Source organism: Ursus arctos, unplaced genomic scaffold (genome assembly GCF_023065955.2).
Source record: "Ursus arctos isolate Adak ecotype North America unplaced genomic scaffold, UrsArc2.0 scaffold_19, whole genome shotgun sequence".
Lineage (NCBI taxonomy): Eukaryota > Metazoa > Chordata > Mammalia > Carnivora > Ursidae > Ursus > Ursus arctos.
In genome coordinates, this window is record NW_026622863.1 from 23762638 (window position 1) to 23777874 (window position 15237).

Consider the following 15237-nt stretch of genomic DNA (forward strand, 5'->3'; position numbering starts at 1 on the left):
AACTGTTTATATTTTAAATTGTTTATATACTGACAGATTACTTCCTAAAATTGTGGGTGAGGTAGGACTTTTTGGACCCCCTGCTATGTCTGTTGTCAGAGACAAATATCTTTTGAAAATTGTGTTTTTCAAAGGGAACAGACTCAGAGGTTTCTTTTGTGTGTGTTATTTTGTTAGTCTTCATTGCAACAGGGGAAAAATCTTGCTAAGAGAGAAATACATTATTAATATATTTTGCTATTAAGTAATTTGCAAGACTAGTCAAGAAATGACAAATCAGCCTTAGAAGTATCTTACTCAACCAAATTTGTTTAAAGGTGCAGCATTATATCATTCACTTCAAGAGCATTCTAATTAGGTAGTTTCCAGAAATAGTTTAACTTAATTTACTGATAAAAAATTTTGCTTTATGGGCTTTTTCTTTCATAATGTATGTTTCTGTTTTCTTCTGTGTCATAAACAACCCCAGAATTTAATGGTTTGAAACAACAACCATTCATTTGTTCAGAATTCTGTACTATGTGTGAACCTTGGCAGGGACAGCTCATCCCTGCTTCCCATGGCGTTGTCTGGGCTCAGGTGGCGGTTTTGCTGCATGTGATGTAGCCGAGGTTACGCTCAGCTGGAATCCTGACTGGGGCAACTTGTGCTCTTCCACATGGCTTTGCTCTGTCCCTGCAGGTGGACACTCAACATTTGGTAATCTAGACCAAACTCCTTTCCAGCATGGTGAATGGTTTCCCAGAGAGCCAAAGCAGAAGCCACCATGCCTATTAAGAGCTAAACCTAGAACTCGCTTAGTATGACTTCTGCCACAGTCTTCTGTCAAAGTCAGTCACAAATCCAGCCCAGGTTCAAGGAGAGGGGAAGTAGCCTCTCATTTTTTTATGAAAGAGACGGCATTGTGTTCAGGGATGGTGTGTTGGCAGCCATGTCTGTATATTAACTACACACTACCAAAAGTAGTGCGTGCTTATGACTACAAGCCTAACAGCACAAATACATAAAGGAAAATCAGTCTCTCCCAAATATTAGTTACATTTATTTTTCTTACCTCCCAAGGTAAACAATGCTAATAATTTGGTATACATTCTGTCATACCTTTCCCTGTGCTGCTATAGTTGCATGCAAACATATATGGGCTTTTCCCCTCATTTACAAGAACGATTTTAATACTCTCACCATTACTCTTACTATTATTACATGCTATTAATCTATAATTTGCTTCCCTTGAAATCACCTTTACCAAGGTATACTTTACACATGAAATGCTCCCATTTTAAGTGTGCATTTCAGTGAGGTTTGATATAAATCCGTGTAACCATCACTACAGTTAAAGTATAGAACATTTTCGTCACCTCAAAAAGTTCCTTTGTCCCTAAATTATCTCCCATTCCACACCCTACCCCAGGAAACCACTGATGAATTCTCTTACCGTAGATTAGATCTGTCTTTTCTAGAGTTTCATGTAACTAGAATTAAACCGTGTGTACCCCTTTGTGACTGATTTCTTTTGCTCAGCGTAGTGATTTTGAGATTCATCCATATTGTTGTGTCTATCAGTAGTTCACTACTCTTTATTGCTAAGTAGTATCACTTTATATGAATATACCACAATTTGTTCACACATTTCTGTTGATGGACATTCAGGTTATTTCCAGTTTTGAGCTATTAAGAGTGTGGTTGCTATAAACATTCTGGTGCAAATCTCTGGGTGAATGTATGTATATTTTTTTTCTCGGTTAAGTACCTAAGAGTAGAATTGCTGAGTCGAACAGTGTATGTGTAAGAAACCACCAAACTGTTTTCCAAAGTAGTTGTACCATTTTACATTATGACCAGCAATGTATGAAAGTTCCAGTTGCTCCATATCCTTGCCGACACTTGGATAGCAATATTTTTTTCAGTTTTTAGCCATTTTAGTGGCTCTATAGTGGTATTTCATTGTGGTTTTAATATGTATTTCCCTGATGACTAATTATGTTGAGCACATGTCTTTTTATGTGCTTATTTTCTATTCATATATCTCTTTCGTGATGTAACTGTTCAGATCTTTTTCCATTTTTAATTGTATTATTTCTTTTTATTGAGTTGTAAGTGTCCTTTATATGGAGTGGATACAAGTCTTTTGTCAGATATATGTATTTTGCAAACATTTTCTCCCAGTATTTCCTTAGTGGTGTCTTTTTGAAAAGCAGACATCAATTTTTTAGTTAAAATAATATTTATTATAATATTAAGTAAATATGTAAAAACAAAATTAGGTTATATTTTCTAGCTCATTTGCAGCTTTAAAAACAAATGCATTTAAAATTTTAATGCCAACAAAAAAATTAAATTTATGACAGTATTTTATTTTTATTATGTTAAGTTAGCCAACATATAGTACATCATTAATTTTTGATGTCATGGTCAGCGATTCATTAGTTGCATATAACACCCAGTGCTCATCACCACACGTGCCCAACTTAATACCCATCACCCAGTTACCCCATCCCCCTACCCCCTCCCTTCTGTAACCCTCAGTTTGGTTCCTGAATATGACAGTATATTAATGTGATGGTATATCGTGTTTTGCTGAAATTAAATCACTGCCCACAATATGAATATTTTGATGTCATAGTGGAGAATTTTTTGAGATCAGCATGTCCAAATTATTATGTGTTGTAAGTTAAACCCTTACTTCCATATATTCCCTCTCTATAAACTGTTGCAAAACCCTTGGGTTCTGAAGCAAGGCTGCCTGCATTCAAGTCCCTGAGTTTTGAGTGTCTGACCATAAGCAAGCTACTTACCATCTCTGTGCCTCAGTTTCCTCATCTGTAAAATGATCATCATAATAACACCTTCATAGAGCTCTTGTGAGGCTTTCAGGAATTAATAAGGGTAAAGTGCCAGGTGTATAATAAACACTCATGCTAATTATTACCTTGTATTACCTCAAGCTCTAAGTAGTAACTCTGCAGGGACTGAAGCCTCAGGCCAGTAGGGACAGCAGACAGTAGTGGGTAGAATTTCAACTTCCTCAGGAAAACAAGAACTGAACCCAAACCAGGCTTCTAGCATACAGCCTGGAACAATGTTTGTACTACTGGCTACACACCAAGAATGAAAACTACAGTTACCACTGGGTGTAAGCGTCTCTCCTGGAGGATCAGCAAAGACACACCCACCCCAGACCCTGCTCACTGGTGACTAGGACTTACTTCTAGTAATTTCCCAAGGATGAAGGCCCCTGAAGTAAAACTGCTTCTGAATTGGGTCACCTGCATCATCGGTTTCTTCTTCCTATTGAACTATTCCTAGCTACATATAAACATTACTTAATATATTTGTAAACATATAAACAAAACACTTATCTGAGCCCCATATCCCCTTCTAACTATTGCCGTATTTCTCTGGTCTCTTTCACTGTAAAACTCTTAGAAAAAGTTGTCTGGATTTGCGTGCTGCACTTCCTCCCACACCATTTTCTTCTTAAGTCACTCCAATGGTACTTTTCATCAACATTCCCTTATCAACCAAAATATTAAAAAAGCCATTGACCCTTTCTTCATCCTTATATTACCTAATACCCAGTAGCATTTGATGCATTTGACCACCGCTTCCTTTTTGAAATACCTTCCTCTCCAGGCCTGCCAGACAGTAGAGTTGCCTGATTCTCCTCTTACCTCATGGCTCTTTTTCCTCAGTCTTCCTTGCTGGCTTGTCCCCCACTACCAGATCTCCAAAGGTCAGAATCCCCTAGGGCTCTGTCCTTAGTCCTGTCCTCTTTTCCATGCACACAGGGCTACTCATTACCTGGCCAATCTAGCTAGAGGTGTATCGATTATATTAACATTTTTTTGCAAAGAACCAGCCTTTCCTTAATTTTCTATATTGTGTTTTGGGTTTCTGTTTTATTGGTTTTCTGTCCTATCTTCAGTAATTCTTTCCGTATTAGTTATGTTTTGCTATAAAACAAATTGCCTCAAAACTTACCAGTTTAAAACAACATTTATCTCACAGTTTCTGTAATTCAGGAATCCAAGCATGGCTTAACTGGGTGTCTCAGCTTCAAAGACTCTCACAAAGCTGCACTTAAGGTGTTGGCTGGGCTGTGGTCTCATCTGAAGAATAAACTGAGAACAGAGCCATTTTCAGGCTCACTCACATGGGTGGTAGGATTCAGTTGTTGGTGAGCTATTGGACTGAAGGCCTCAGTTCTTTGCTGACTGTTGACCTGCAGCCTCCCTCAGTTCTTTGCCATATTAGCTTTCACCAGATTGAGCAAGCAGGAGAGCAAGGGAGGGCAAGCAAGATGGAAGTGTGATTCATTTTGTAACCTAATCTCAGAATGGACATCCCATCACTTTTGTCACAATCTGTTTGCTATAAGTGAGTCACTAGGTTTAGTCGCAATTCAAGAGGAGGAAATTACACAAGGCAGGAATATTAGGAGATGGGAATCATAGGGTGCCATTTTAGAGGTTGCCTATACCTTCCTTCTATTAACTTTTGGTTTAATTTGTTTACTTTTCTAGTTTCTTAAGGTGGAAGCTTAGATTACTGATTGTGGACCTTTCTTTTTTTTCTAAAGCAAGCATTAAAAACTGTAGTATCCCATAAGAACTACTTTAGCTTCATTCCATAAATTTTGATGTATTTTCATTTTTATTCATTTCAAAATATTTTCTCTCTGTTTCTACCATGGATTACTTAGAAGCGTGATGTTTTTTGTTTAAACTTCATTTACTGGGTGCCTTGGTGGCTCAGTTGGTTAAGCATCAGCCTCTTGGTTTCAGCTCAGGTCATGATCTCAAGATCCTGGGGTTGAGCCCCAGTTCAGGCTCCCTGCTCAGCAGGGAGTCTGCTTGTCCCTCTTCCTCTGCCTCTCCCCACCTGTTCACACTTGCACTCTCTCTTTCTTTCTCAAGTAAATAAAATCTTAAAAACAAAAACAAAAAAAACCTTTCAAATATTTACTGATTTTCCAGGTAACTTTCCATTATTGCATTCTAAGTTCTTTGTGGTTAGAGAATGTATTATATATTATTTCAGTTATTATAAGTGTATTGTGACTTTTTTATGGCCCAGGGTATGGTCTCTCTGGGTGAATGTTCCATGTGCACTTAGAAGAGTGTTCTATAAATATCAATTATTTCAAGTTGGTTGATAATTTGTTGACATCTTCAGTATCCTTACTGATTTCCTGTGTACTTGTCCTATCAATTACTGAAAAAGGAGCTTGAAATCTCCAACTCTTAATTGTAGATACGTCTTATTTCTCTTCTCAATTCTATTAATTTTGCCTCACCCATTTTGAACCTGTTACTATACACATGCAGTTAGAATTGTTATGTCTTCTTGATGAATTGACCCCTCTCTCCTTATTGTGTATTACTTGTTCAAAAGTCTCCTTTTTGTGGGGCGCCTGGGTGGCACAGCGGTTAAGCATCTGCCTTCGGCTCAGGGCGTGATCCCGGCGATCTGGGATCGAGCCCCACATCAGGCTCCTCCGCTTTGAGCCTGCTTCTTCCTCTCCCACTCCCCCTGCTTGTGTTCCCTCTCTCTATGGCTGTCTCTCTCTCTGTTGAATAAATAAATAAAATCTTTAAAAAAACCAAAAAAACAAAAGTCTCCTTTTTGTGATGTTAATATAGCCATTCTACTTTCTTAAAATTAGTGGGGGTTTTTGTGTATCTTTTCCTATTCCTTATCTCTTAATCAGCTTATGTCTTTATATTTGAAGTGGGTTTTTGTAGACACCGAATTGTTGGATCCTGCTTGCTTGCTTGTTTTTTGAATCTTGCTTTTTTTTTTTTAACCCAGTTTGACAATATTTTACTTTCAGTCTTTTAAATTGTTTAGATTGTTTATATTTTTTTTTTTTAAAGATTTTATTTATTTATTCGACAGAGATAGAGACAGCCAGCGAGAGAGGGAACAGAAGCAGGGGGAGTGGGAGAGGAAGAAGGCAGGCTCCCAGCAGAGGAGCCTGATGTGGGACTCGATCCCATAACGCCGGGATCACGCCCTGAGCCGAAGGCAGACGCCCAACCGCTGTGCCACCCAGGCGCCCCTAGATTGTTTATATTTAAAATAGTTTTTGATATGGCTAAGTTTAAATCTACCATCCTGCTCTTTGTCTCATCCATTCTTTTACCTCTTCTTATTTCTTTTGGATTGATTAAGTGTATTTTATCATTCTGATCTCCACTCTTGGCTTCTTAGCTGTACTACGTCTTTGTTTTAAGTTCTCAGTCCTCATTCCAGTTATAATGTATGCCAGAATTTTTTGCTGTTGTCTTCAGGCTCTCCTCTCCCTGCCCCCTCCCCCCAGTCTTTTCTCTTTCCTTCAGATTGGACAGTTTCAATTGATCCACCTTCGGTTTCAGGAATTCTTTTCTTTGACATCCTGTGAATTTAGTCCATCCTGTGAATTTTTTATTTTAGGTATTTTTCATTTCTAGGATTTCAACTTTGGTTTCTTTTATTCCCCACTTGGTTCTTCTGTGTCTCTATTGAGATTTCCTGTCTTTTCATTTATTATAAGTATATTTTCCTTTACTTCCTTGAGTATAGTTATATAGCTGCTTTAAAATCCATTTTGGTAGTTAAAATGTCTGTATCATTTCAGTATCGGCTTCTGTTGATTATCTTTCTCCTTGAGAATGAGTTATATTTTTGTATAACAACCAAATTTGGATTATGTCCTAGACATTATGGGTATTTTGTTGGGGAGACTATGGGTCCTTTTTAGTCCACCAAACACTGTTAAATTTTTGTTTTACTAGGCAGTTAACTTAAACTGCAGACTTTGTCTTGCCTGTGAAGTGCAGCGGTTCGGATCTCTTTTAGTTCTTTTAGCCTAGCTGCAAGCTGCTTGGAGTCTGGTCTACACATGCTGAATTTCAGCACACTCCCTGAGATTGAAGAGAGGCAGTGGGAGACTATATTCACTCACCTGAATCCTTATCTTATTGTATATCTTTATCCTGCATGTTTGCTGCTTTTGGAGTAAATAAAATTAAAAGAGGAGAAATTAGGGGTGGCTGGCTGGTTCAGTTGGTAGAACATGTGACTCTTGACCTTGGGGTTTTAAGTTTGAGCCCCATGTTGGGCTCAATAAATATGGGCCGCCTGGGTGGCTCAGCCAATTGAGAGGCCAACTCTTGATTTCAGCTCAGGTCATGATTTCAGGTTCATGAGATTGAGCACTGTGTCGGGCTCTATGCTCAGCAGGGATTCTGCGTGAGATTCTCCCTCTGCCTTTCCCTCTGCGCCTCCCCCTGCTTGCACACTCTATCTCTCAAAAATAAATAAATAAAATCTTTTAAAAAATAAATAACTAAAAATAAAATTATTATTTTTTTTTTTTTAAAGAGAAGAAATCGTGATTCTCATTCATCTTCAGACTTAGACCAGGTTCCATGGCCTGACTTAGTTCAACAAGCCAAGATCATAAAGACCTGCTTGTGCTGTGTTAAGGGATTTGGACTTATAGTGACCTTAATTGGAAGCCATTGATAGATTTTAAGGAGGAAAGAATTAGTCATAATTACATTTTAGCAAAATCACTTTGGCTGCTCTATGAAGGATGAGAGTGGGACAGGACTAGAAGCAAGTAGACCTGCTTAGAATATTGTTGGGGCACTCTGGGCAAGAGAATTGGTGATGGATAACCAACTAGGGGTTACATGTGAGAAAGGAGGAGAAAAGAGGTCCCCAGATAGGAAAGAAAGCATGAGAACAGAACAAAAATGGAAGGCATGTGGTATGAAGTGTCTTCCTACAGCAAGTTGTGTTTGGTGCCTTGGGGAAGTAAGGCTAGATTAGGGAGAGTGGGGCAGAGCCCTGAAGGCTGGACAGAGGAGTTTGGACTTGATGTTATGGGCATTTAGTAATCACTATATATGTGTAAGAAAGGAAGCAACATGAGAGATGTGTAGGTGTGCTTGGCAGGGGCATGAAAGATGGATGAAGAAAGGAGAGCCTGGAGCCAGAGAGATCTCTGGGAGGCTGTTGTGGTATTCCTTGGCACAAAGAGATGAGGACTTTGATTAGAGGGCAGTCTGTGAGAATGGCGAGAAAAAGTAGATATTTTAGAAGATTTTATTTATTTGAGAGAGAGAGAGCATGTATCAGAGGTAGAGAGGGAGAGAATCTCGAGCGGACTCCACACTGAGCATGGAGCCCGACATGGTGCTTGACAATCTCACCATCCTGATATGACCTGAGCCGAAACCATGAGTCAGAGGCTTAATCAACTGAGCCACCCAGATGTCCCAAAAAAAGTAGATATTATAGGCAGTTCAGAAGAAGAAATGAGTCTGTCATTTTTTTTAACATTTAGTGAAGATGGAATTATTTTTTTTTTTTTTTTTTTTTTTTTAAAAGATTTTATTTATTTATGTGACAGAGAGACAGCCAGCGAGAGAGGGAACACAGCAGGGGGAGTGGGAGAGGAAGAAGCAGGCTCATAGCGGAAGAGCCTGATGTGGGACTCGATCCCGGATCGCGGAAGAGCCTGATGTGGGACTCGATCCCGGATCGCCAGGATCACGCCCTGAGCTGAAGGCAGACGCTTTAACGACTGCGCTACCCAGGCGCCCCTGAAGATGGAATTATAACCCACCCAGCAGCTGTTATTCTCATAGAAATGTTGAGAGACTCAAATGGTATAATATATATGATATTCCTTACAAATATTTGAGTGTCATTATAGAGATATACTCACTACTGTATTAGTTCCAGTAGTGAGGTTGCCAGATATCAAGCAGATTCCATTGACAGTGGCAGCCATTGGGCAGGTAAATAAGAGTTTGACATACAGATTTAACCTTGGAATACATTTTAGTTTTTGTGCACAAGTTACATTATCTCTCTGTTACTTAGCTGTAAAATGGGGATAATTATAGTAACTACCTGATAAGGTAGTAATGAAAGATTATATATATATATATATATATATATATATATATATATATATATATATATAGGGTGTTCAGAACCAGTGTCTTTCATGGTAAGGGGTGAAGAAATGTTGGTTGCTATTATCTTCTTGTTATTTTTGAGTGAGTAAATCATATTCCTTCATTTCCCAAGGCCAACCCTGAGAAAGTAGCCCTTCAGAGAAGTAAAATAAGTGATCATTCTGTTTTATTCCAGCAGACAAATTATAGTTGAGGACTTCTTCCATGCCAGGTTCTCTGTTCATCACTTCCTGTGCATGTTCTCACATAATGCTTGAAGTGGCCCAATAAGGTGATTCTTCTTAATATTACTGCCATTTTATAGAAAAGGTAACAGGTTCAGAAGAGTTAGTGACTTCCCCAGGTCACACTGCTAGTTGGTGTTGGGTCCGAGCCCTTAATCACAACTGCCGTAAATAAATTGTTATTTCCTTTAATCAAAACTTTTAATTGATATGGGGACTATAAAAGCCAAATTATACTGTGAAATTAGAAAACCAGCTGCCTGATGTTGGCATGAACTCTTAGAAGCAGAATGTACACTGATGACTGCAGTAGCAATGGGGAATTAATTTCTGTAACAAAAAAATCATGGGGCTTTTATGTTGGGAAATTGCAGGGATCACTAAACTACAGCCCTGAGGCCAAATCTAGCCTGTTGTGTACTTTTGCACAGCATATAAGCAAGAATGATTTTCACATTTTTAAATGGTTGAGGGGCACCTGGCTGGCTCAGTCAATAGAGTGTGCATCTCTTGATCTTGGGGTTGTCAGTTCGAGCCCCACTTTGGGTGTAGAGATTACTTAAAAAAATAAAATAAAATCTATATGGTTGAGGGGGGAGAAGCAAAATAATAATCTTTTGCGATATGGTAAGACTATGAAATGCAAATTTCAGTGTCCATAAATAAAGTTTTATTGAAACAGTCATGCTTATTTGCTTATTTAGTAGTCTGTGGCCACTTTTGCATCAAAATGACAAAGTTGAGTAGTTACCCAGAAATTGTATGGCCCTCAAAGCCAAAAGTATTTCATCTTTGACTCTACAGAAAAAGCCTGCTCACCTCTATTCTAAGGTAACCATTATCCCAGCACATAAATCTGTTTCTTTGACAGCCCTTCACTACTTTCTTTTCAGTGGGTCTCTTTGGAAGTGACTCATCTTTCCAGATCATTCTTAAATCCTTTTCCTCCCCAACTTTAAACAGCAGAAATAACCTTTTGTAATTAGTTCTCTTTAAATATATTTGAGTAGATACTGCATTTCTTTTCTGAAAATCACCAGCTTCGAGAATCATTGGCTCAGAAGGTACAAGATGCCATTGCCTTTCTTCGAAGATGACAATATTAACTGTACATGAATGCTCCAGCGTTTTCTTCTGCTGTTTTTATTTTCAGTGTCTTCATACTTCTGTCTTCTCATGTCACTCCCCTGTTCCTATTTAGAGCAAATTAAAGCATTAATTTGGATCATAAAATGTGTATGTGAAAGGATACAGGACAGAGAAGCACCTGATTCTCTCCTTTCTTTGCAAATCTTGAAATAGATTCTTGCATTCATTTTGACTTACGGGCTTACAAGAGAGTACATCAACAATCTAAATGAAATACAGTATTCCCTTTGGAAACAAATTGTAACTTAATTTTCCTTTTGTTTGACCTGATTTCATAGCACTTGAGGAATGTTCTGTTAATAATTTAAACATGAACTTATATTCTCAGGCCACAGGTTTCCTGATTTGTGTTTGTCAATATTATGAGGCTAACCAACACTTGGGCATGTTTTAACGAGTTTGAACATTTATGTAGCAAATTAAATTAATTAAGTCAGTAGAATGGTCTTAATACTTTCATCATTACAAAATTGTAAAGAGCGTCTCCTTCATTTAAAATATCGAGTTTTTTCTTCTTTCATCTTTTAAAATAACTTATCATAAACCTGGAACTTTTCCTTCCTTGTGATCACATTTCTGTGCTTTACTTTGTTAATTCCGCCCTTCAAGAAAGAAAATCCCACCACATTTCTGAAGTCAGTTACTGTCTCAGGCACACTTTTCCGGAGAACTACCCTATTTGTCTTGTCAGTAACACACAGGGGTGGAGTCAGTATTGCAGATTTTCCTTGCAGGGTGACTTTGTGTAAACTGATAGTTTATATACTGATTAAACCAATCTTGAAGTTCAATGAGCTGATGAAATAGAATGAGTAATCTAGTTAATTCCTAACGATAGAAGTCTTGGCATCCCCTATTTCAAACTTTCTTTGTTTCCATTTTACTTTAGTTCATTGAGTTGCCAAAAATCCATTGGTACAAAGCATTTCCTGTGCATTGTTTCACTTTGCCCCAAAGATATTTATCTGTGGTTCTTATTTGCACATCACTTTGTCATTTGAAGACAAGGAAAGAAAAACGTCCTTGTGCAGGTCAAAGTGTGAGGTAGTGTCTCTACTTCTTCTCCCAGTGCCTTCACTTAACTCTTTTTCCCTTCTCCCCTTCCACTTAAAACGTCCCTCTCCAGGTCCCTACCCAGGCTTGACCATCAGTGGAAAGTAATCAAATTTCAGAAATTATCCCACCATCAAATCTTTCTTGTTCCTTCCCAGTTTGTAAAAAAGAGGTGGAGGGTGTATTAATATTTACTAAGGGGTGGATGGCAGCCTCCTGTTGTGCTGCCCTTCTTGGGATGATTTTGCGTTTTTAATAAGGAGGCTGTGTAGTCCAAAGAAATGAAGTTCTAATGCTTAAGTGGACTCCGAGGCACTACAGTTTGCTAATAGAAGAACTGTTCGGAGACAAGAAGATCTCTCTGTCTCTCTAAAACATGCCTGGGAGGTCACTTGCAACAACAAGTCTGTTTTAATTTAATAACTTGTCGCACAGGGGTCTTCCTCTGGTTACATGTAAGCCTGTCAAAGTCTGTCTACATTCAATTTGCATGTAAACTATCCCTGCTTATGTGGGCTGTGTGATGAGGTACGATGAAACTAGACCCAAAAAAGGGAGGGCTAAGAACCCCAGAAATCTTTGCTAACCTACTCATAGCTCAGGGTCATGTCTTGGTTACATTACCTTAAAAAGGATAACAGTATGAATGAAAAACCAGAAGCAACAGATCAACAATTAGCCTTAGGGAGAAATGTGGGTCCTGACATGTAGACACCAGTAGGGGGAAATGTATCCAGGGACTAGCCAGCATTCTTGCCCAGTGACTATTGTGACCTGCCTCCCTGGCAAGCCCTATCAAGACTAGACGGTGGCTTTGGCTCCAGCACGCTGCAGTGCCCTAATAATGTGCATCAAGTTTAGGGGTTCAGCAGCTTTCACAAAGTTGTTTGTCAGTCATCTCCTACTGTTAGGAAATCGGAAGTGTTCCGTTCTTTCCACCTTGAAGATGGGAAAGAAGAGGGGAATTTTTTTTTGTTCTTCTCTAGAGGCTAGAATTAATAGGATTCCTGCCACTATACAAGACAATAAAGTGACAAGTCTGGTGTTTGCCCATGGACCAGAGGAACTTATCCCCGTTACACCCTATTGCTTATGCACTGTTTTAAGGACTAAGTCCCTGGCTTCTCTTCTGCCTATGCTTTATAAGGTTAAACAGAGAAAGAGAAAAATTGCAAGGACTGAAATGTCAGAGATGCAGGGGGGAATCAGTTGGCCACATTTGTGTCCTTTGTTTCAGAACGGAAGTTCCTGCTGATCTTAATGGAGAGCCAAGTAAATGTCCTGATGGCAGTAGAAAAAGCCCTCTGCCTGGAGACAGGAGCCTGGTTTTGAAAACTTGTCTGTTCTTCAGTAGCTGCGTGACCTGGGATTAGCCTGTTTTCAACTTTTCTTTCCTTGTTTGTAATACAGAGTTAATAGGATTTTTTTTCTACCTACCTCAAATTCTGGTGAGCCAACAAGATAGTAGGCACACAGGGCTTTGCAGATGAAGAGGCTTGCAAGTACAACACTGTTTTATTCCAAGGCATTTTGTATCTGTAGCTGCAAAATTGTTCTTCACTAAAATCTCTCCCCTGTTCACAAAGGGCTATGTGGGGGAAGGAAACTGAAATCAGAAAAGAGATGATTTCCCCAGAGCTGCAGGGGTAATTCAAGGCTGAAAGGTAATTGTTGTTAATAGATCAAAATTTACCTATAAGTTTTTTTAATGATGAATTTCATCAAAAATTAATTGCATTTAAATTATTTAATTCTCTAAATGCTTTTGGAGGGGAAATCCTGCCTGTCAGGATCTGCCCTGTCAATCGGATCTCCTTCTGACCTTGACAGAAATTATGATCTCTGCTGACTCTGGTCCACACATAGCAATAACTTGTATGCATGAGGTGTTACAAGCAACTGGTAGTTCCCCGCTGTCGTCCTTTCATTAGTGAAGTAGAGTTCTGGGTTCTGAAATGAAAGAAAAATGAACAGATGTTAAGGAAGAGATAATAGGGTACATGAACAGAATTAGATTTCTCTTTTGTCTCCTCTTTCCTCACTGACTGGATCAGCAGCAATATTTCTGGGAGGGCATGTGGCTGTCCATGATGTTACCCCTAAGGATCACTTTTGTTCCAGAATAAATGGGAATTCAAGATGAGAGGAAAGTAGTTTCTCTCTATCCTTTTTTGGTAACTAATTTAGTGAAAAAAAATTTTTTTAAGGTTTTATTTATTTATTTGAGAGAGAGAGCACGAGAGGAGGGAAGGTCAGAGGGAGAAGCAGACCCTGCACCAAGCAGGGAGCCCCACGTGGGATTTGATCCTGGGACTTTGGGATCATGACCTGAGCTGAAGGCAGTTGCTTAACTGACTGAGCCACCCAGGTGCCCTAATTTAGTGAAATTAAGTGTGTATTGTATCATTTAACTGTCTTGCACCTTTACTTTTTTTTTTCTCCCCAAAAATCTAATACAAAAACTGAAAGTACGGAAAGTACCATCTTGGAGAGAGGAAGAACATACTTGAACTGGTTGGATTACAGAGGGGGATTTAAACACTGTAATTGAGATCTGGGAGCTTGTAAAGATAAGATTAAGATTCAAAGATATGCACAAAAAGACCCTTCTCTATCTCCACTTGAGTCCAGTCCATACAGGGAAGGGAAATAAAAAGCAGAAGAGATTTGATTTAGACAAAATAAAAAGGCTGGAGCACAAAGGTTTTTAAATATTTGCAGGAGGTCTTAACTCTCTTTGGGTTAATGTTTGTCAAATGTGGTTTGGCACAGCCATACCTTGAGATGGGATATGGGACCAAATGGCTAACTATATACAAGGACCTCTAGGTTTAAATCTTCAATATTTTTCTTGCCTCTTTTAAGAGACTTTTGAATTACACTAAATATTAAAAAAAAAAACAACTGATGCAGTGAAAGTTAATTTAGAAGGTTTTTAAAAAATGTCACTCCTTAAACTGCCAGCTCTGAAGTAGTAAAGACTGAAATTGTATTGGCACCATCTTTTACTGACAAATACGGAAGCAAATTGCTGGCAGAAGCAATGCCATTCACAAAGGAGAGAAAGCTCTGGGTTCTGCTTCATTGGTGGTCAAGGTCAGGATCTGGTTTCTGTAGTGGGCATATCATCAAAGAATCCGGGTCTCCTGCCTCATGTTTGAGGGGAGCAGGCATTGTGATTTGTCCGTGGAATTCCCCGCGATTTGGTCTCTTAGCTTTTAGAAGGCAGAAGTATGTTTTATATCCGATTCTTCTTATATATACCTCTTCTCTTCTAGTATGTGAAGATTTTTATATGTTCTTTTTTCCAGCTTTATTGTAAAATAGATTCTCTAGTCCTCCTACCCCTCCTACATTCCAAAACTTGCTTTTTAAAAAAGCAGCTTTATTGAGATATAATTCATATACCATACCATGCACCCATTTACAGCGTACAGTTCAGAATTTTTTGTGCGTGTTCACAAGGTTGTGAACCAACACCATAATCAATTTTAGGACATTTCATTACCCCAAAAGAAATTCTATACCCATTACCAGTCAGGCAATCAAAATGTACTTTGTGTCTCTAAGGATTTACTTATTGTGGTCATTTCCATTTCCATGTTTTTCCATGTTTTTTTGTGTGGCTGTGTTCTTTCACTTAATGTTTTCAGAATTCATCTATGGTGCAGCATGTATCAGAACCTCATTCCTCTTTACTGACAAATAATATTCCACTGAATGTATATACCATATTTTTAAATTAGCTATACCAGGTGACTGTAACAAAGGGCATCTGCTAGGTGAATATGACCAGAAATAGGCAGGGTCACATCCTGGGGGGCATGAAGTTAAGG

At 38.7% G+C, this 15237-nt stretch overlaps 1 protein-coding gene and 1 long non-coding RNA gene across 3 annotated transcripts in view; one reads left to right on the plus strand and one right to left on the minus strand.

Annotated features, from left to right (window-relative positions):
• HAS3 (hyaluronan synthase 3) overlaps nucleotides 1–15237 on the plus strand; it is a 203306-nt gene that overhangs the window by 110805 nt on the left and 77264 nt on the right. The gene's annotated exons all lie outside the window — the stretch shown is intronic.
• Nucleotides 9852–15237, minus strand: part of LOC125283276 (uncharacterized) — a 65500-nt gene continuing 60114 nt past the window's right edge. Inside the window, exons 2-3 of the long non-coding RNA XR_008960097.1 lie at nucleotides 12839–13351; nucleotides 9852–10392 (exon numbers count right to left, since the gene is read on the minus strand). This is a non-coding gene — a long non-coding RNA (uncharacterized LOC125283276). The remainder of the gene's footprint in view (nucleotides 10393–12838; nucleotides 13352–15237) is intronic.